We start from the raw sequence: 23,650 nt of genomic DNA, 5'->3' as shown, positions 1-23,650 counted from the left end.
ACGTTGTTAAAATATAGTTTAGTGTTATAATGTTCCAAATACCAAGTCTTTATGCTCTAGAATTAATAGTTTCCGTAAAAATCCCGTTTTAAGAGAAAAATAAGGGGCACTAAATAATGAAGCTAGAAAGCCAGTATTTGGTCAGAATGTGCAGTTAGAGCTAATAAATAAGTGGTGCAGGTTCCCAAAACCATATAACAAAAATTAACACCGGAATCCACATTTTTAGGGAAAATCAGAGGCGCTAAATAATAATGGACTTAGATACATGAAAATTTATTTTATGCTTCAGTTCACCCCAAAAATAATAACTGAAAGACCACGTTAAGCTACCTTTTATAGTTTTTGAGTAATTAAGTAAAAAACCAATTTTGTAACTAAAATGTATCCGGTTTTCGGCTTACAAGGCCATCTGAAGATGGCCTTGTAAGCCGAAAACCGGTTAGCAATAAAAATAACATTGTAGAACAATAGCAAACTGGTGCTTTTCATTTATTATTATAATGTTGTTCTACCAAGAACCGACGGAAGATTCTGTTAATATGATAAAATGTATCCAATTGTTGCAGATTGAGTACCTGTGATTTTAATGATAGAGAACTTTGGTTAAAGTGCATCATAAAATATACCAAGTGATAGGGCTGTACTAAATTTGAGAGTTGTAGTATTAATAACAGTCGATGTAAGTTTTAGTAAAAATATGGTTCAGAGGTAACGATCTACCGTTAGTTCCACTATAAAAATTCTAGGAGGCGATGCTTTCATTCTAGTGAGCTGAAACTTTTTCGGTGATTTCAAGCAACTTAACTGTATAGAGGTAAAAATTAAGAAGATTCTGAAGTAATTTGTAACAATATTATTAAAGTTTATGTGCCCGAGAAAGCGGTCATTCGGAGGCGCTGCAGTGTGTAGACAGCCGTAGACAACGGATGTTCCCTCGGCCGTCCGCTCTGGCACCTATACAGGGTGTTACAAACAGGTGCGGCCAAACTTTCAGGAAACATTCCTCACACACAAAGAAAGAAAATATGTTATGTGGACATGTGTCCGGAAACGCTTACTTTCCATGTTAGAGCTCACTTTATTACTTCTCTTCAAATCACATTAATCATGGAATGGAAACACGCAGCAACAGAACGTACGAACTTGACTTCAAACACTTTGTTGCAGGAAATGCTCAGAATGTCCTCCTTTAGCGAGGATACATGCATCCACCCTCCGTCGCATGGAATCCCTGATGCGCTGATGCAGCCCTGGAGAATGGCGTATTGTATCACAGCCGTCCACAATACTAGCACGAAGAGTCTCTACATTTGGTACCGGGATTGCGTAGGCAAGAGCTTTCAAATGCCCCCATAAATGAAAGTCAAGAGGGTTAAGATCAGGAGAGCGTGGAGGCCATGGAATTGGTCCGCCTCTACCGATCCATCGGTCACCAAATCTGTTGTTGAGAAGCGTACGAACACTTCGACTGAAATGTGCAGGAGCTCCATCGCGCATGAACCCCATGTTGTGTCGTACTTGTAAAGGCACATGTTCTAGCAGTACAGGTAGAGTATCCCGTATGAAATCATGATAACGTGCTCCATTGAGCTTAGGTGGAAGAACATGGGGCCCAATCAAGACATCACCAACAATGCCCGCCCAAACGTTCACAGAAAATCTGTGTTGATGACGTGATTGCACAATTGCGTGCGGATTCTCGTCAGCCCACACATGTTGATTGTGAAAATCTACAATTTTATCACGTTGGAATGAAGCCTCATCTGTAAAGAGAACATTTGCACTGAAATGAGGATTGACACATTGTTGGATGAACCATTCGCAGAAGTGTACCCTTGGAGGCCAGTCAGCTGCTGATAGTGCCTGCACACGCTGTACATGGTACGGAAACAACTGGTTCTCCCGTAGCACTCTCCATACAGTGACGTGGTCAACGTTACCTTGTACAGCAGCAACTTCTCTGACGCTGACATTAGGGTTATCGTCAACTGCACGAAGAATTGCCTCGTCCATTGCAGGTGTCCTCGTCGTTCTAGGTCTTCCCCAGTCGCGAGTCATAGGCTGGAATGTTCCGTGCTCCCTAAGACGCCGATCAATTGCTTCGAACGTCTTCCTGTCGGGACACCTTCGTTCTGGAAATCTGTCTCGATACAAACGTACCGAGCCACGGCTATTGCCCCGTGCTAATCCATACATCAAATGGGCATCTGCCAACTCCGCATTTGTAAACATTGCACTGACTGCAAAACCACGTTCGTGATGAACACTAACCTGTTGATGCTACGTACCGATGTGCTTGATGCTAGTACTGTAGAGCAATGAGTCGCATGTCAACACAAGCACCAAAGTCAACATTACCTTCCTTCAATTGGACCAACTGGCAGTGAATCGAGGAAGTACAGTACATACTGACGAAACTAAAATGAGCTCTAACATGGAAATTAAGCGTTTCCGGACACATGTCCACATAACATCTTTTCTTTATTTGTGTGTGAGGAATGTTTCCTGAAAGTTTGGCCGTACTTTTTTGTAACACCCTGCATAAATACAGCTCTAGAGGCAGTAGTAAGGTTCACTTCGCATTCAGCTACTGTAAGATCCACATCTGTCGAACGTCAGAACGCGCTCTGCCTCGGATGACGTCAGAGCCTAACTGTGACAAAGCTCGTATTTTACGGTAAAAACGGATAGTGAATTCGCGAGGACTGTACACCACCCTGGATCGCTTAGAATTCGCCCGAGTAACTGTTAGTGTGCCGGCCGTGTGAATTACCAGTTCCGCGTGGCAAGTGGTGACTTTATTTCCACTTTTATGGCGAGCATTAATTTTGAACATTTATTGCAAACTTTCATTGAGTAATGTTAGTCAGGGCGAAAGACAATCTGGTGGGAACGTAACGTAGAGGTCGCCTCTGAACTGCTAAATGTGCTGTTAGAATAGAAAGACTTGCTTTCAATTGAAAATAGTGAATTTTCAAGTGCTGTATGTGAGAAACTTTACGCAATATAATTTTGATTGGAACTTTATACTTTTATTTAAAATCATAGTCTTGATCCCGCAAAGAAACTTTTCTTTCAGTGGGCTGGACCGGAATGTGGCCGTGCAGACTGGAAACTAAGGTCAGTATGTTTCCCTTCGCTTTCTGGCTGACCAAAAAATTAGTTGCCAGGCTCGCGTGAGAAAAACGGTGAACAAACAAATGATTAACTTTTACCCGCCGTCCCACATAGTGTCGGTCGAGAGCCAGGAGACAGAAGACGTGTCATGCTGCCCTCACGCCGGTGATGGCAGATCTTACCATACACTAGGTCTGATTTCAATTATATAGCCAGGAGATATTTAGATGGCTTAACTACGCTTGAAGATGGAATTCAAGATAAAATTCGCAAGCATAGCCCAAAAGTAGTTGTAGGATTAGGCTCGTGATTGTTAGTCCGATTTTGCAATAATCCCATGTTTTGCTTGTCAGTTAAAGAAGCCTCCTTATCCTCCAAAATCTAAATAATATGCTGTGATTATTAAATTTAAATGTCACTCTGAAATGGAAATAATTTGTTAATTTGGCTCTCAGCCTTTATTGATACTTATGTAATTGTCATTTTCTATTACTGGTCATGATGATTTCTGAAGTTTTTAAATAGACTTAATTTATGAAATCCCTTCTTACAAGTTATTTGGTAGTTAACACGACCCAAGCAAATTCCTTGATTCTTAGTAACAATAAGCTTAGCCGCTGCTGCTGCGAGTTTCTGTAGACCACATGGAAAAAGGCAGTCATTTAAAGAGGTAAGTGCAAAACTTGGCGTCAGAACAGAGGCACTGACACACCACAACATGTCATGTACTCTAATACAGTAAATTCCGTTAAACAAGTCAGATTCTGCATCACTTGAAACTTTTTGTTCAAAAACGCAGTCAATTAGCTTAGGTATTAATTGTTACAGTTTAATTTCTTCCTGCAGTTTTTCATATTCAAACACACAGCCAGATAACTTATCCAAATGTTAGTTTCAAGTTTTTCACGTGACGATCTGTTGAGGACTTTAATGACAGTGAAACTGACACTCATACAACACGCACAAGTGTTATGCAGGTTACATTCCGATTACTGATAGCTCAGGTTGCTTATCGAGTCCATTTTCACAGACGAGCATAGGTATGTGTTTGTTGTAGTCACGTTACTTATTACCTGCATGTAAGTTACAGCTATCCTAGATGACCTTCTGAATAATCATCGATATAAACGTAACTTCCAGGAGTTTCTGTCGACGGTAGGTATGACAGTGACCTGGGAAGAGTTTTAGTTAGTTATTTATGTGTTCCATTGATCAGTCTCATGGTAACAGTTACAATGTGGTACGTGTCAAGTGCATAAGACATGCACACATGAATCAAGGTTCTTTTTTTAGCTTAAAAATTTTATTACCTACCCTATTCCCTTCAACGGCACAAAATGCACATATTGTACCTATAGATTTATTCACCTATGGTACAGAATGAGTTGTCAAGCAGATATGATTTCAATTTATCGAAAAGTTTTACAGTATCATATTTTACACCTTTCTCTGCCAAAGATAGGTTGAGTAGAGGATGGTGTAAGTCTTTCTTTTAGCTGGTATCATAATCGTGAACGTCACTGTCGCTTTGGAAATGGTCCATGTTGTTGAGAACAAATTTCATTACTGAGTAGATGTACTGTGAGGCTGTTGTAAGAATTCTTAACGTTTTAAACACATGCCTACAAGATGTGCGATTGTGAGCCCCAAACAATATTCAAACCACTTTCTTTTGGGCAGTGAATACTTTTTGCCTAAGTGTTGAGTTACCCCAAAATATTCTTCCATATGACATCAGAGAGTGAAAGTATGTGAAGTATGTTAGCTTGCTAATTTATACATCCTCAAAAGTGGCAATTATTCTGATTTGCAAAAGTTGCTGAACCTAGTCGCATTAGGAGATCCAAAATAGGAATTTTCCAATTACGATTTTCATCTATATGTGCACCCAAAAACTTACTTTGCTCTACCCTGGCTACTGATTTCTATTGATGTGTTATATTTATTGAAGGAACTGTACTCCTTGCAGCAGAAAATTTGATGTGTTGTGTTTTTTCAAAGTTCAGATCAAGCCCATTTGCAGAAAACCAATTAGTAACTTTTCCATAGTCATTATTTGTATAATTTTCTATTGGAGTTTCTTCCACTGGATTAATAATGATGCTTGTGTCATCAGCAAACAGTGTCAGTCTAGCTTCTTCTTTCAGGTAAGAAGGGTGGTCATTCACATATATCAAGAAAAGAAGTGGACCCATGATCGAACCCTGTGGAACACCTAATGTAATTTCACCACACCTAGATGAAGTGGAAAACTTCCTTAAATCACTTAAATCATATAAAGAAACTCTTTGCTTCCTGTTGTGCAGATATGACTCAAACCACTCATGTACTGTAATTCTTCAGGCTTTCCCGGCGAGATCTTGACGTGGAATAATCGGGCCTACTGCCGGATGTTTGTGTCGCTCTGGCACAATATTTCGGCCACGTAACTCGTTACCTTCTTCAGGTGCGACCTGAGACTGCCGTATTGGAGGATCTTGTCCAGTATTTATGCCCAGAGGGCGCTGGGTGCTCTCTCTGCTGTCCACGCCCGCCTGGCGCTGCCTGTAACGTATTGTCTCTTCCCCGGTGCTCCCTTAGACGTCCGCACCCGACTTGGTCACCGTCTGTGGCAGATGTCTGAGGCCCATCCTGTGTCGGGCGTTCCGCTCGCGGTCCGCGCCCGCCTGGTGCTGCTCCTGAGGTTTTGACCATTCCCTGGTGCTCCCACGGACGTCCGTCCACCGTAAGGAACCAAGAAACTCCTCAAGAAGTAGTAACACCGCAGGAAAAGCGCCTGGCGGGCGCGGACCACGAACGCAACTCCCGACGCAGGACGGGCCTCTGACAGCCGCCACGACCGCAGATGATGGGCGAGCCGAGCACGGTTACCGTCAGAGCACCAGGGAAGTGCCAACACCTCAGGAGCAGCGCCAGGCGGGCGCGGACCGCGAACGGAGCGCCCGACACGAGACGGGCCTCAGACAGCAGCCACAACTGCAGATGGTGGACGAGGCGGGCGCGGACGTCCGTGGGAGCACCAGGGAAGTGCCAACACCTCAGGAGCAGCGTCAAGCGGGCGCGGACCACGAAAGGAACGCCAAACGCGAGTCCGGCCCTAGACAGCTGCCACGACCACAGATGGTGGACGAGCCAGGCGCGGACGCCCGCGGGAGCACCAGGGAAGGGCTAAAACCTAAGGGGCAGCACCAGGCGGGCGCGGACCGCGAACGGAACGCCCGACAAAGGACGGGTCTCAGACTGTCACCGTCACTGTCACTTATCCATATGGGTCTGCCCTGACCCGTGTTGGGAGCAGGCTAAGCATATACTGCTGTTCCTGCATGATCCTGTATCTGTGGGGTGGCTTCCTCACAGTGCGAATTGACCTGAGGTGTTTGCTGGGGTGGAGTTGTCCTCTCTCTGCCACGAGATATTAATCTCGTAACAGGTCAGGCCAACGCGTGGTTGGCCTGTGGTGAATAGGATGGCCCAAGTCCCTAATGAGCCTATTGTCGGACTGTACAGTCCGCTCATAGAAGACCCGCGCCGATTGTTTAAATCGGTCGTGGAGGAAGGGGATGCCGGTTTGGCGGTGTAGCCGAGCGGTCGAATAGAGCCTCGGTAGGCTCAGAGCGAGCTTGAGCGCCCTGTTCTGAACCCTCTGCAGCTTGTTGATGTGTGTGCCAGCTGCGCTGCCCCACACCACGGCTGCATATTCCAGCACTGGACGAACCAGCGCTAGGTACAGTGTGATGCTGTGGTGGGGAGGCAAGGCAGACGACGGGTTGAGCAGAGGGTACAGAACGCGTAGGCGCCCTATTGCTCTGCCCCTGACGTCCTCGATGTAGGGTTTCCACGTTAGCTTCTGATCGAGAATGACTCCCAGGTAGCGGCCAGTCCTGCTCCATGGGACGGGGCTTCCCATGACGGTGACTGGCGGAAGATCTGGTGGCAGTGGTCTTCGTGTGAACACCACTGCCTGGCTCTTCGCCGCATTCTGTTTCAGGCGTCACTTTGTCGACCACGCACCAAGGGCCTCACATCCACGCTGGAGCAGGTGGCGCATCTCGACTGCCTTCATACTCCGCACGAATAGCGCTGTGTCGTCGGCGTAGAGTGCCAACTTCACCGGCGCCACGCACGGAGTGTCGGCCGTGAATAAGGAGTAGAGCAGGGGGCTGAGAACGGACCCCTGCGGCACTCCAGCACGGATGGGTCGGTGAGTGGACGTCCCCTCGTCCAGGCGGACGTGGAAAATCCTGTCGGCCAGATACGACCGGAGTAGGACCCCGTGCGACGTCGGGACCCCGTGCACAAAAAGTTTGTACACGAGGCCGTCGTGCCACACGGAGTCGAATGCCCTGGAGACGTCGAGGAACACCGCCCCAAGGTATTTCCGCGTCTCCAGGGCGTGCATGGCCTCTTCCACCAGCCGCATCAGCTGATGGACCGTGAAGTGACCCCTCCAGAAGCCGAACTGCTCATCCGGTATCACTCCTTCTGCTGTCAGGAGGCGAAGCAGGCGCCTGACGTAGAGGCGCTCGAACACTTTGGAGAGGGCCGGTAGCAGACTGATGGGTCTGTAATTGGCAGCATCATGCGGGTCCTTGTTTGCTTTGGGGATGGCCACCACCTCTGCATGTTTCCACACAGAGGGGTAGACACCCGAGTGAAGCACCTGGTTAAAGATACCCGCCAGCAGCGGATGGGCCCCTGCTGGAAGGTTCCTCAGCAGGTGGTTGGTGACCCCATCAGCACCTCCGACCTTCCTAGTATTGAGCGCCTCAGCTGTGCGGCCACCTCCACCTCGGAGATGGCTTCGATGACGTCCCCGTCGTCCCTTGCCTCCAGGAACACTGGAAGTTGCTCGGCTACGCGCTGGATGTGGTCTTCATCCAGATTGTCGTCCACTGGGGTGAATGACGATTGGAATTGGTCCGCCAGGACACCTGCTTTTCCGTCTGGGCTGCAGATGACATCTTGCCCAACCAGTATTGGTGGTATGCGCTGTCGTCGGCGCAGGAACGACTTCACTGTGCGCCAGATGCTGCCGCCCTCTGGGTTGAGGGAGGCGACAAAGGCCGACCACACGCTGTTCCTGTGCACCTCAGCTGCTGCTTTGATGTCTCTCTGCATGTGGTTGAGGCGTTGCTTTGTCGCGGGTTGGCGGGTGAGCTGCCACTCCCTGAACAGCCTGTTCTTCTCCCTGATTGCTTCCCGTATCGGAGGCGGTAGGTTGCGGGAGAAGTCCCTGGGCCCCTGTGGCTGGGGGAGAGGGGGGGGTGGCTGCGTCGGCTGCGTGCAGTAGCTGTCGGGAGAGGACACACAGAGCGGCGTCCGCGCCCACTGCGTCTGGATTGGGTGTGTCCGCGATCGATTCCAGGGCTATCTCCTGGAAGCGCTCGCAGTCTATGCGCCGGTACGTCTGTCGGCGTGGTGGCAGCGTGGCTCCGCCGACATCTATGTCGAAGACCACCAGCAGGTGGTCTGACGACAGTGCACACCATGTGGAGGCGGTCGTGTGGTGCCCAATGCCTTTTATGACTGCGACATCAAGCACGTCTGGCCGTCCCCTGGCTGGGTAGATTGTGGGCTCCTGTGGGCACAGGATCAGGGCGCCGTTCCTCGCGGCAGCGCGGGAAAGTCGGCGGCCACTGACATTCGTGAGGCAGGAGTTCCATTCCAGGTGCTTCGCATTGAAGTCACCTGCAATGAACACCCTCCCCCCCCCCAACTGTTAGCTGGAGGTGTCTGCGTAGTGGCCTGTACACTGCCACAAACGTGATCTGCCTGGCTGTCGTGGTGACCATCACCCCAGTGGCTTCCAGGGTTGTCAGCTCCGGAAGTTGCACCTGGTGGTGCCTGAGTGATGCACGTACATAGATGGCGGTGCCACTGCCGGCTGTTGGCCTGTTTGCTACACGCACATGGACCCCAGGTTTAAGGTGAGTTTCGCCAACCAGGCAGAGGTCAATGGCCTCGTCCTGCATGAACTGGCGAAACTCACCTTGTTGGGGGAACAGGCTGTTTGCGTTGAAGCCGCAAACGGTCAGTCCATGGATGAGTGGATTATCCATGGTGCGGCTTCATGGTGACAGTAGCAGCCTGGAGGGCCTCCGTGACTGCCGTGACTAGCACGGGCAGTTGTTGGAGCAGGGCAGAGAGAGAGCCCAGAAGGGCGCCGAGGTCTGCGGCTCCTGGTCCTGTTGATGGTGCGGGTACAGCCGCAGCGGCGGGCGCGGGGGCGGCCGGGCGTGGCGTCGCCATCGCGTCCGTTCGCTGGACCACGGGCCCAGCAGCCTGCGGCACGGGAGTGTTGAGTGGACGGGCAGTGCGTCGTCCGCCCTTGTGATGGTCGGCCTGGGAGTCAGCCTGTGGGGCTGACGAGCCAGGCGCGGTGGATGGTGCGGTCTCGTTCGAGTCCCGTTGCGGAAGTGGCGGGAAGGTCACTTGTCGTGTCGTGGTGGCGTCAGCAAACTCCCCCTTGGTGGCGGAGGCGTAGCTGGTGCCAGGTTGCACCTTCCTGGCAGGTGCTGATCGTCCGTTCTGCCGTGGGCGGCGGCGGAATGCAACGCAGCCTCTGTAGCTCGCCACATGTGGCTCGCTACAGTTGCAGCACTTTGGCACCTCCTCTCTCTTCTTCGTGCAGTCCCGACTCTGGTGGGAGTCGGCGCACTTGACACAGCGGGCCGGCATGGAGCAGTAGCGAGCCACGTGGTCAAGGCCCTGGCAGGAGAAGCACTAGGCGCGCCTCCCCTTGGCCTTGAGCGGCTCCACTTCCACCCCAATCCGGGCCACCATCTGCAGCTGGAAGATTTTTCGGTTTTCGAAGTTGTCTGGGAGGACAACTAGGAAAAGAGGCATGTCTCGCCTCGTCCTGGGCGATTTCATGATTGTCACGGAGCTGGCCATGTAGCCCAGCCCCGCCAGTTCTTCTTTGAGGTGCGAGGGCTCCATTTTCAGCGGGAGGCGGCGGAAAACCACCTTCAGCTGCTTCACGGGCTCCGCATTATGCGTAAAGCAGTGTAGCTTGTCGGTCTCAATGATCTTCATGGCTGCTCGGTAGTCATCCATGGTGGCGGTCGAAACCCGGTATAGGTCTCGCCCGACACATTTGACCTTGGCAGCGGACGCAACTGTCTCAAATTTATCAAGGAAGGACTTGTAAGTGTCCGTCCATGAGACAGTTATCGGTGGTGGGGCGGGTGCCCGCCTCTTGGGTGGATCAGTGGCCTCCATGGCCCCTGGCTCGTCGACGTCGACGAATGAGTTCGTCGTCGGGAGCGGCTGCACTGTTTGGAGCCGTTTGGCCCGAGCAGTGTGCCGCCGCTTCGGAACGGTGAACCCGTCGTCTGGTGTCTGGTCTGCCTCAGTGGGGGCAGGGTCGTCTGCCATCTTCTGCTTCTGGCTTCTCCTGCAAACAGACTGAGAGAATGTGGAGGAGTCGTCCTCCTCTATTGCTGCCGGGCTCTTCCTGGAGGGCTGCGGTGTTGCCATGGCTTCCTGCTCGCAGGAGAGCTTCTGTAAAGTTTGGAAGGTAGGAGACGAGGTACTGGCAGAAGTAAAGCTGTGAGTACCGGGCGTGAGTCGTGCTTCGGTAGCTCAGATGGTAGAGCACTTGCCCGCGAAAGGCAAAGGTCCCGAGTTCGAGTCTCGGTCGGGCACACAGTTTTAATCTGCCAGGAAGTTTTAGATAACGACATATTTTACTGTGGAACTGACTGTATGTTTAGTGTTTATGCAGAAAATTTCGACTACTCCCTCTGTATAAATAACAAACTACACTGTTTTTTCAAGTAGTCTGCAAATTCTTCAATCTTTAGCTCAGATCTCTGTCATTTTGGGAGCAGATTGTGCTGTGATTCTAATAGTTCACTTCCTTGGTACAAACTTGTAATCTTCTAGGAAAGTGTCCTAGAGATCTCCGGACACTTTCATAAACTGTTTATGCCACAAATTTCAACTACTTCCTCTGTATAAATATAGATATCCTGTACCAATATATTGTATCCGGGTTTTACCCTTTTTTACACTTTTTTACCATTTTTCCGTATTTTCCACGCTTTTCTGTTTTTTCCGTTTTCCCCGTATTTCTCAATTTTCCTGACTTATTTCCATATTCTGTATGTAAATGTACAAGAGTGTGTACGCTCTTACTGCCAGATGTGAGTTGTTATATTTGCTATCCAACTCTGCCAGAGAATCCCAACACAACCCGAGTTTCTGCAAACTACAGTCATGAATGACTAGAGATAGAGCGGTCATATTCATAGGATATGAACATTAGTAAGGTCTGCAAAACGATTAGCATTCGAGCCATGTCGGCCCACGGGTTCGAGGTCAACGCAACACCAGCTGTCGGTAAAATGGCGCTGCAGCTCTCGTTGTCGCTATAAACCGAAGGTACCGGTAGTCGATCAGTGTGACTTGCGCAGACGTGCAGGATATCTTGCAGAAGGAAGTGTGCGCTAACCGTACCATCAAAATCAGCGAGTTTGAAACAGGGAACATTATTGACATGAGGAAATGTGATGCATCCATCCAGGGAATTGCTGCTCATGTGGGATGAGGCTTTTCGGCAGTACAATGGGTGAGTACAGAATGGTCCGTGGAAGGCAGTAGAAGACGACGAGATGGGCCAGGTCGTGTCATCAGACCATTCCCTAAGAAATTATAATTATATGAATATCTTCAGCTGCTAATGATTGTTGATGTATATCAACGGGGACAGGTGAAAATTTGTACCCCGACCGGGGCTTGAACCCGGGATCTCCTGCTTACATGGCAGACGCTCTATCCATCTGAGCCACCGAGGGCACAGAGGACAGTGCGACTGCAGGGACTATCTCGCGCACGCCCCCCGCGAGACCCACATTCTCACCTTGTATATCCACTCACTACATTCGTAGTGTCCCACCCGAACACACTCATTACTCGTGGAAGACATTCTTACCAAGTCCCGTAAGAGTCCGGGGAATATGCGTGCATCCGCACAGAAGAAGATCATGGCCGGTATTTCCAGAACTATATACTATATGGATATGGTGTCTGTTCTTTCGGATATGTCCGAAAGAACAGACACCATTTATGACCTGCAGCCGTCTGGAGCCTTTCTGCACAACACTCCAGAAGACATTTTTCAGCAAGACAAATACACGACCACATGTTGCTGCATGAACACGTGACTTCTTGGTGTCACAGGATATCAGCCTTTGGTCCTTTACCGCCAAATCACCAACCTTGTCGCCAATCCAAAATGTGCGGGATATGATGAAATTACAGAATTACAGTGTCATCGGCAAACCTCAACGTTTTTATTTTTTCTCCCTGAAGTTTAATTTCTATTCCAAATTTTTCTTTGGTTTCCTTTACTACTTGTTAAATGTACGTATAGAATAACATTGAGGATAGGCTACAATCCTGCCTGACTCAAATACTGCTTCCCTTTCATGCCCCTCGACTCTTATAGCTGCATCTGGTTTCTGTACAAGTTGTAAATAGCCCTTCGCTACTTGTATTTTACCCCTGCTGCCTCCAGACTTTCAAAGAGAGTGGTCCAGTCAACATTGTCAAAAGATTTCCGTAAGTCTAGAAATGCTATGAATATATGTGGGCCTTTCCTTAATCTATCTTCTAAAATAGGTTGTAGGGTCAGTATTGCCTCGCGTGTTCCCACATTTCACCAGAATGCAAACTGATCTCCACCAAGGCCGGCTTCTATCAGTGTTATCATCCTTCTGTAAAAAAGTCGTGTTAGTATTTTGCAACCATGACTTATTAAACTTATAGTTTGGTAATTATCACATCTGTCAGCAACTGATTTCTTTGTAATTGGAATTACTACATTCTTCTTCAAACCTGAGGGTATTTCACCTGTCTCATACATCTTGGGTGGAAGAGTTTTGTCATGGCTGGCTCTCCCAATGGTATCCATAGTTCTGACGGAATATCGTCTACTCTTGGGGTCTTGTTTCGACTTAGATCTTTTAGATCTTTGTCAAATTCTTCTCGCAATATCATGTCTACCAACCTTCTCTTTCTTTTCCTACTATTGAATTCCAGTACCCCTTAACAATCAAATTCTCCTTCAACTATTTAACACTAGGTACAGGATCACTAACAATCTACAACGATTATTGAGACTTATACTACGGAAATCACAGCCTTTCCCCCATCAGGAATCTACAAAATTAACTGTGTAGAATACTCAAACTTTTATATTAGATGAACAGGAAAGAAAGTTAGGACACAATCTGAAGAACACACGACAACAAGCAGCAATAGCTCATCGACCTCCGCTTCACATTTAAAAGACACAACCACAAAATATCTAACACTGATGAATCACTACAAATATAGCATAAGTTACAGAAAGGTAAATTCATGGATGTAATAGAAGAAACTGAAACTTACATCCTTCTAAAAGGCCATTCAGAGTTTCTAATGAAGAAATAGATCTGTGAAATGGAAAATTTCTATACAAATTTTTACCTGATCTATAACGAAGTATTATACAGCTATATAATGTATAATTATCGCTATACTCATTAATAAATATGACTGTAATGCGGAAGATCACGCAACCATAAAGCAGGTCATGAAGGCTTTACTCGATTTTTGTGGTTTTTCTACTGTTTCATTAGAGTACTGTGATTGACTCAAGCAACTATTTAAAAATGACATGCTTCCACAATAACAGAACAAATCTTTATAATCTGTTTTAAGGAAATTACAGACAGTCATATTTATAGCAATGATGAATGTCAAATAAATGTAATTGAGGACAAAGACGTATATACTGAAACCAAAAAATTCTGTAAAATAATTATAATATTCCTAGTGCATATATATATATATATATATATATATATATATATATATATATATATATATATATATATATACATATAGTGCTATATATATACGAGCTAGGAAACAACTGCCCAAAAATAAGATGCTCCTAAAATAGCGGAAAACTATTTCTAAATTAGTTTGTGACAATTACATGCAGCCTAAAGAGCAAAGACATACATGGCATAATTCACCATTGCAGAATCGTTCATAAAGTAAGTTATAATCCTCCTAGTATATCTTAGGTTTGACTTGTTCCTGATTCACATTTATGAGTGAGACTAAAGTACCCAATGTATATTGCTTCTGTTTCAGATATCTGAAAACGGTCTAAGGCCAAAATTGTACAGTCATACATCAAATAGAGGGAATGGCAACTGAAGACATCACAAAAACAATAAAAAAATTAACATAGTGAGTTTTCCCAAACTTTAGGGAGAGTCCATTTTCAGAGAAGCGTTTAATAATTCTTTAAAAAATATCATTAAGAGCTCTTCTATGGCTTTCTCTTTAATGGAATTTATTATGGCACTAGTATCACCTGTAAAAAGAACCAATTCTGGTTGTTAAATGTTTAAGTGGAAAGTAATACATACAGATAAGGAATAGAAGTAGACCCAAAATTGAACTGTGTGGCTCTGAAATTTTCTGGCTATTCAATATTGTTTGAATTTTTCAGCACTTTTTTTGCATTCTGGTTCATATACATTAGTTTCTATTAAGTTCTAGTAGATTTGACCACCATTACTCTCTTCCATTGGTTCCTGCATAGTCAAAGACAGCAAACAGAGAGCAGCAATGAATATTGGAGAGGTGGTAATATTGCGATATTGGACTCCAGTGCACATCATCAGTCTCACAGGAAAGATTTATTCATAGGAGTGAATGTGCATACTTTGTTTTAAGTTTAAGAAACCTCTGAAATCCAAAGTGTGCTTTCTTGGTTATGTCAGAGATACTAACAAACTTTTTGAATGAAAGCCTTTTTTAGAGAGACACACGCTATTATGTTAACAAAAATGATGTATCACTGCCATTGTTTTTAATTAACAAACAGAGTTTTTAAAAAGGTGTCTTTGTCGAAATAGTGATATACAGTTTGTAATGTAATAGGCACGTAGGCGATTTATTTGACCAATTAGAATTTGTATGAAGGGAGGTGAATTCATTTGTGCAGAAGAACGCTGGGTGGAATGGCCTGACGGATAGTCCAGCAGAGTGACTGGTATGGTCCGGCTCAGGTGCAGAGACGTGAAGCGAGTAACAGGAAGCAGGTAAAACCTGAAAACCTGGACAGCAGTCGCTCCCTTAAGAGGGCCACTGACGCACCAGCAATGCCAAACAGTCTGAAATATAGCTACTTACAGTTCTTATAAATTCTGTAGTAAATCACAGTTAAATAATAGAGCAAAACTGAACACATCAGGAATCTCAGGAAAATGAGATGTACCCAATGACACAAAAAATATTTTCAGTACCTTTAAGACTACAGACGTTAATATTTCACAGTGACTAAACATTTTCACAATGAATCTTACCATTAATAACCTTTAAATATTTCATGCGATATCAACAAATAATAGCTCAGATGATAGCATTGCACTATAGCTATCATCCCTGAAGGCTATGTATCTGTATCTATTTTATTTATTGACGTATTATGGCTTTTACATCTTTTTTACTATGCAAATATTTGTCAGTGCATCGTATTCTCCACAATAACACACAAAATTAATGCAGTATGACACTTCATATCTTGTCATATTTGCTTAATGAATATGTTTCTAATTTTGCCTGATATTTATTTAAAGACTGTTTACAATTGCTAATAGAAAATAATGGTAATGTAAAAAGCAGTCAACCACATGTGTTAGCTGACACTACTATTGTAAAGAGTGCCAGAAGACGATACTAACATCACATGTAAGTAATTGTTTAAAAAATGTTTAAGGACAGTTTGTTGTCATTTAATGTGAGTGCACTTATGCAAGAACGTTGACTTATTTATTTACGAACAAACCTTTATTTATATTTCTCCTGCATAGTCTGAGTATGACAATGTTTATAACATTTCTATATTTACATATTGGTGTAATATATTAGTTTACCCTGGGAAGTAGTCAAGTTGAATCAAATTACGTCTGTAGAACTTAGAGAACAATGAATTTTGGTGACAACAGCCTTCAGACAGTGGAGAAGCAGAGAAAGGCGCATCATTACTGAAGTCAACAGGAGGCGGACACTTTTCGAGTGAAGAGCTCAAGCGTTTGTTCTTGAAGAAGGCAGACCTGCCGGTGAGATAGTGCGTTTTTTGGATGAGTGGGTGACGGATGTTGGGCGGTGAATGGCCAGTACAATACTTCAAGTTTTGGAGAGAATTAGCATGTGCAACATCTGAATGTGCTCCAGTGCAGAACTCAAACTTTTTCCAGTTGCAATACGGAACTGAGAACAGAAAGAGTGTGTGTTTTTGCTCGTTGTCTCTCATATGTTATTGTGTAAATTATACAGAATTCGGAATTATTTTGAGCTGGCGTATATTTCGTGTTACTTAAAATCCGTCTTGATTGCAAATTTTTTATTATTCATATGACCGGTTTCGGTTCTTTCAGAACCATCTTCAGATCTGATATTTCAGTCACATGGTACGTCACATGTGAAAGTTGCTGGATTTGGACGGGTTACTCCTGTAACTGAAATATCAGATCTGAAGATGGTTCTGAATGAACCTAAACCGGTCATATGAATAATAAAAAATTTGCAATCAAGACGGATTTTAAGTAACATTATAAAATCACTGATTGCTGTTATCCCATAAGACATTATGTCTGTTTTTGCAAAGTATATTTCGTGCATTGTCATCACGAAGCGGTTAATTTTCGAGCATCTTGGATGACTATTTAGTTGGGGGTTCTGCTACCATTCTCACCACGTTCTTTTCGCCACACTTACTTAATTTGATAAGGTTATTTTCTGTCTGTATTGTAATTAGATATCGTAGGACCTTATTCTGTTTATTTTAGATGTACTGTCTTTAACAAACATTATTGAATGTATTTCCCTCTCATGTACTTCAAGTACAGACATTAGAATATAACCCTTTTTAAAATTATTCACTTTTTAATATGTCTGTTTATTTTACTGATTTGCAATTCTAGCTGATGCATAGACTATTTGACCGCAGAATCACAACTACAAGTTATTTGTAACGCACTAGCTGTTGGGAATGAAAACAAATGTGTGCACCTCCACCTTAAGACACTATCGATCTATTTTTTTGCTAAACAGAGCTGTTTATAGCCCAATTACCTAAGGTAAGAGCAACATCAGGAAAAGTTGCAATTGATTTGCCCGTATGGAATGCAGATTAGAGAGCAATTATTTAGCAGAAAATTTTTAGGTAATGTCACAAGAACGTACACTATTTCATTATAATTTAATGGAGCACAGCATTGTTGTTGTATTGAATGTTTTAGACACAATCATTTTGTTCCCATTGCGATGTCTGTTGCAGGTGCAGGATTATATTCATTTATCTGAATATATTCTGCTAGCATCTATGGACATTAAATTGATATAATGAAACAGTCTGAGGGAGCCTTACCCAGAAATTAAAATATTTGAAGTATTTCTGCAAGACGTTTCTTGATGTATCTCCATCAAAATCGAAAGAGGGTTTGATTGCAGTACCTTGCGACGCTAGGGAACGGTTTTCTCTTGCTGACTACTTGCTCTCTAACCAGCACTATATGCGCCTTTACCTCATGCTGCTCCCTCATTAGATAATTGGGCAACGCACAACTCCGTTTAAAAAGAATAGCAGGTCTGCCTTCTTCAAGAACGAATGTAGAAGTGTTCAGTATCGCGCCATTGAGCTCTTCACTTGAAAAAAGTGTCTCTCTTCACTTGACTCAGTGGAGTTCCTCTACTGTCTGCTTTTCAGTTGGCTGAATGCCGTCCCCACCAAACAGACGTCTTACTTAAGTTCTACAATATGATTTGACCCTACTTGAACACTTCTTGCGCTAAAATAATACACTCCTGGAAATGGAAAAAAGAACACATTGACACCGGTGTGTCAGACCCACCATACTTGCTCCGGACACTGCGAGAGGGCTGTACAAGCAATGATCACACGCACGGCACAGCGGACACACCAGGAACCGCGGTGTTGGCCGTCGAATGGCGCTAGCTGCGCAGCATTTGTGCACCGCCGCCGTCAGTGTCAGCCAGTTTGCCGTGGCATACGGAGCTCCATCGCAGTCTTTAACACTGGTAGCATGCCGCGACAGCGTGGACGTGAACCGTATGTGCAGTTGACGGACTTTGAGCGAGGGCGTATAGTGGGCATGAGGGAGGCCGGGTGGACGTACCGCCGAATTGCTCAACACGTGGGGCGTGAGGTCTCCACAGTACATCGATGTTGTCGCCAGTGGTCGGCGGAAGGTGCAGGTGCCCGTCGACCTGGGACCGGACCGCAGCGACGCACGGATGCACGCCAAGACCGTAGGATCCTACGCAGTGCCGTAGGGGACCGCACCGCCACTTCCCAGCAAATTAGGGACACTGTTGCTCCTGGGGTATCGGCGAGGACCATTCGCAACCGTCTCCATGAAGCTGGGCTACGGTCCCACACACCGTTAGGCCGTCTTCCGCTCACGCCCCAACATCGTGCAGCCCGCCTCCAGTGGTGTCGCGACAGGCGTGAATGGAGGGACGAATGGAGACGTGTCGTCTTCAGCGATGAGAGTCGCTTCTGCCTTGGTGCCAATGATGGTCGTATGCGTGTTTGGCGCCGTGCAGGTGAGCGCCACAATCAGGACTGCATACGACCGAGGCACACAGGGCCAACACCCGGCGTCATGGCGTGGGGAGCGATCTCTTATACTGGCCGTACACCACTGGTGATCGTCGAGGGGACACTGAATAGTGCACGGTACATCCAAACCGTCATCGAACCCATCGTTCTACCATTCCTAGACCGGCAAGGGAACTTGCTGTTCCAACAGGACAATGCACGTCCGCATGTATCCCGTGCCACCCAACGTGCTCTAGAAGGTGTAAGTCAACTACCCTGGCCAGCAAGATCTCCGGATCTGTCCCCCATTGAGCATGTTTGGGACTGGATGAAGCGTCGCCTCACGCGGTCTGCACGTCCAGCACGAACGCTGGTCCAACTGAGGCGCCAGGTGGAAATGGCATGGCAAGCCGTTCCACAGGACTACATCCAGCATCTCTACGATCGTCTCCATGGGAGAATAGCAGCCTGCATTGCTGCGAAAGGTAGATATACACTGTACTAGTGCCGACATTGTGCATGCTCTGTTGCCTGTGTCTATGTGCCTGTAGTTCTGTCAGTGTGATCATGTGATGTATCTGACCCCAGGAATGTGTCAATAAAGTTTCCCCTTCCTGGGACAATGAATTCACGGTGTTCTTATTTCAATTTCCAGGAGTGTATATTATAACAGTATTTAAATTAAGAAATGTTACAGACATTCAGTTACGCTCAGACCACGCACAATAAATATAAATGAAAGTATTTTCGTAAATAAATAAATCAGCATTTTTTGCGGAGGTGTCCTCGTGTTAAATGAGAGCGAATTGTCACTGAATAGTGCTGAAACAATTGTGGCGACTTTCTAGTATGCTCGAACAATAGATTAATACGGAGTTGTTCAGAATAACTTTTATTACTTTAATACTCGAAAAACAACGATAAACATAAACAACTCTGAGTCACTATCCAACAGCGGCAAAGATTGTGCTCTAATATGCAGCTTCTGATGTCCATGGTATTACACGGTTTCCTGTAGTATTTTTTCCTGTGAGTAGAGCCGCGAGTGGTTCTTGGGCTGTCTCTAGGTGAAGTAAATGGCGGCGGTAGTAGTTGAGCATGCCGAGGAATCGGCGAAGTCCTTTGTACGTTATTGGGAGGGGCATTCGTTGAACTGCCTTCAGACGTTCAAGCAGCAGTGGCAGACCTGCTGCCGAGACCACATATCCGAGAAATTTGACTGCCTGTTTGCCCAATGCACACTTTGCCTCGTTAACTAAGATGGCATAGCGTTCATAACGCTGTAAAAGCAGCTGCAGGTGTTCTTTGTGTTCTTCCGTCGATGGGACGAGAAGTAAAACATCGTCCATGTAGCAAAAAACAAAGCAGCTCTCGTAGCACTTGATGCATAAACCGCTGCCAAGACCGGGAGGCGTTTCTAAGGTCAAATGGCATAAAGTTGTATTCAAACAGACCAAACGGTGTGATCACTGCAGTTTTTTGAACGTCTGCTGGTGCCATTGGAATTTGTAAGTACGCTTTCGCACAGTCTATCAAACTGAAGATGGTAGCATTGCCGATATTATAATTGAAATCCATCACATTGAGAACAGGATACCGATCCGGAATTGTTCGAGGATTGAGTGCCCTATAATCACCACATATCCTCCAAGAACTGTCTTTCTTGCGAACCATATGGATGGGTGAAGCCCACGCATTGTCCGACCTAGTTACTATAACTATCGCCAAAAGACGATCAAACTCCGCCTGCGCCGCAAGTAGATTCTCTGGAGACAGACGTCTTGGACGGAATGCAACTGGCTGGCCGGGCTTCGTGCGGATGTGATGCTGTGTCTCGTGAAAGCACTTCCTTGTGGCGTTCGCCGGGCGAGTGATTGCTGAAAAGCCTTGAAGTATGCTCCGAAAAGATGCGTCCTCCTTTGATGTTGTCATATTGCCTACAACAAACGAATCGTTGCATTTGAGAAACTTCTTCTTGCGTGGCTCACTCATGTGCGTCCCGTATTGTTGTAAGCACGAATCCGTAGCGACGCGTTCTGGCACGGAGGAAGTGTTAGAATGACCGGGCACTTCGCACTGCATTTGCCCCGATGCGGAAGTGAGGGGAGACAATGTCTTTTCCTTGCGTATCGGAACCAGTCGTCGATTGACAAGGTCTGGCATAACGTGATGTTTGCACCAGAAATCTGTAACAGTAATAGAGTCCGGTACATGTGCTATTATGAAAGTCCATACCACCGTCCACCGTTGGTTGGGGAAGGAGACCAGACAGCGTAGTCATCGGTCTCATCGGATTAGGGAAGAATGGGGAAGGAAGTCGGCCGTGCCCTTTCAGAGGAACCATCCCGGCATTGGCCTGGAGTGATTTAGGGAAATCACGGAAAACCTAAATCAGGATGGCCGGACGCGGGATTGAACCGTCGTCCTCCCGAATGCGAGTCCAGTGTCTAACCACTGCGCCACCTCGCTCGGTAGTCCATACCAGTTTGTAATCAGATTCGAGATGTAACGCCAATCGTTTCTCACCCTAAGTGGGGATTGCAGAGTTGTTGGCGGCAGTGAGCACGTGATGTGACGTAATTCTTTGGATATCACTATTACTTCTAGGATACACACTAACCTCTGAACCTGTATCAATCAGAAACTTCTCTCCGAATGTAAAGCATTGGATGAATAGTCTGTCCGATTTGCTAACCATAGATATCGTTTTCTTAGCACCGTTTCGTTTTCCTTCTGTCTCCGGGCTCCTAAAAGATTGATGACGAACATTCGCACCCATTAATGTCCGTCTCCGAAGTTTGGGAAGCTGCAGGGTTGGGCACATTGACGAGCAGAATCGCGGAAGCGTTTGTGATGCCAGCACCAATGTTCTGACTGGCTCTGAGGAATGTTATTCCTGCGTCTTTTCCGGCGACGGCTTTGTAAATGTTGTTGGTGCTTGGAGACTTAGACGTTAAGTTTTGCCACTTGTGCTACCAACTGTTCTATGACGGATTCTTACGATGTGTGCTGGTGATGAGAGGAAGTAATGCCTGAAACGGAATCCACGGTGTCTGACTCTATATTGCTGTATACTCCCGTGCTTCTATTGTGGTTTGTATTGACCGTTGCATAAGCAGAAGATTCTCTTAAATTATTTGCCATGGTGTCTGCCTTCTTTGCCAATGTCGTTAACGGTACATCTGTTTGTGCGGCGATGATGGCGCGGATGTTGGCTGGCAGTTCATGTAGCCACAGTACCCGTAAAGATTGTTCTGGCAGCATATCTGCCCGCCAATGTGCGTAATGACCTGAGGACTTGCGACGGAAGCTTTTGTTCCACATATTGTTCAGTGAAGATTTTTTGAAGACATAGTTCTGTCGGTAAAGTGTAGCGTTGTATTAGAGCCTCTTTTGACGCTGCGTAACTGCGTTGTGACAAGGTATCTTCCACTTCTTCTGTCACTTCCAAGTCTAGACGTGAAAGCAGAATGTTGAGCTTATCACTATCACAGGCTACCTTGCGTTGTTGAAATATACATTCCGTCTGTGTGACCCACAGCTGTGGCCTCGTCGTCCAGAAAGCAGGGAGTTTGATATTTCCTTGGCCTATAGGGGCACTGCTATGTTCTCCTGTGGAAGAGCTTGCGGCAGGCGACGTACTTTGTTCCTTCTCGAAACTGTTTTCCGCTGCTGATGTCGGTGTAGTCATTATTTCGACTTTGTGTGTGTGTTGTTGCGTCTTCTTCGCAGGGTCACCACTGTGGCGACTTTCTAGTATGCACGAACTATAGAATAATACGCAGTTGTTCAGAATAACTTTTATTACTTTCACACTCGAAAAAAAATTATAAACATAAACAACTCTAAGTCACTATGCCAACAGCGGCAAAGATTGTGCTCTAATACGTCAGCGATACGATCGCGCTAAACTCACGTGGCAAAGAATGTCCAAGTGTTGCCACACAATTATTTATGGCTGGTCGATAGACATCGTTCGGCACTCTTTTCAATAATGGTGTCAGTTAACATAAGCGATAGGCCACTTCTTAAATTACCATGATTTTACATTATCAGTTACAATTATATTTAAATAAAGTCAACAGCAAAGTAGTGAACTATTCATTAAGTAATACACAAGTATGACCAAATATGAGGTATTCATGATGTATTCATTTGCTGAGTTATTGTAGAAAGTATGGTATTCTGACAGACATTTGGGCAATAAAAAGGTATAAAAAATGTCATAAGTCAATAATTAAAACAGACACAGGCATGCAGCCTTCGGGGATGATGGATATAGTGCGATGCTATCATCAGAGATATTGATCGTTGAAACTGTATGAAGTTGTTAATTCAGAGGTTCATTGCGAAAATATTTAGTCACTGAGAAATATTAACGTTTGTAGTTTTTAAGCTATTTAAAATATTGTTGTGTCATTTGATGCACCACATTTATCTAAGATCACAGATGTTTTTAGATTTAATTTAATATTAGACTATGTTTTATTGCCGAATTTCAAACAGATCGAAGAAGAAGCCATCTTTCATCTTGTCTGATACTTCACTATTGCTGGAGCAATAGACATGTCCAAAATTCCCCGTAATGGGGTTCTCCCAGTTTCCACAGACAGATTCACCTCACGTCGTACCAATTCTTGGCAGCCAATTAGCTCACCATCATAAGCATAACGTTCCAACCTGACGTTCGAAAACTGATGTCTGATTCCAATCAAAAATGACTGCGAGTGGGATGGAGTGACCGGTACAATACAAAGCGGTTGTTGCTAATTTCTTAGGCAACGAAAACTACCCATAATTCTGTTACGGCCAAAATGCAGGATAATTTCAAGAATCTATGCTGTATGATGAGCTTCACAACGTACTTTTTGAAGGGTAATTTTGATTTATCTCGGAAAA

At 45.5% G+C, this 23,650-nt stretch overlaps 1 protein-coding gene and 1 non-coding gene across 2 annotated transcripts in view; both read right to left on the bottom strand.

The window, feature by feature from the left end:
- LOC124606474 (galactoside alpha-(1,2)-fucosyltransferase 2-like) overlaps positions 1-23,650 on the bottom strand; it is a 104,560-nt gene that overhangs the window by 30,694 nt on the left and 50,216 nt on the right. The gene's annotated exons all lie outside the window — the stretch shown is intronic.
- Positions 11,845-11,919, bottom strand: Trnat-ugu. The gene has a single exon. It is a non-coding gene; the product is annotated as a tRNA-Thr (tRNA).

The sequence above is a fragment of the Schistocerca americana genome, chromosome 3, assembly GCF_021461395.2.
Source record: "Schistocerca americana isolate TAMUIC-IGC-003095 chromosome 3, iqSchAmer2.1, whole genome shotgun sequence".
Lineage (NCBI taxonomy): Eukaryota > Metazoa > Arthropoda > Insecta > Orthoptera > Acrididae > Schistocerca > Schistocerca americana.
Note: the sequence above shows the minus strand (reverse complement) of the source record. Positions and strands in the feature narration are given on the sequence as shown.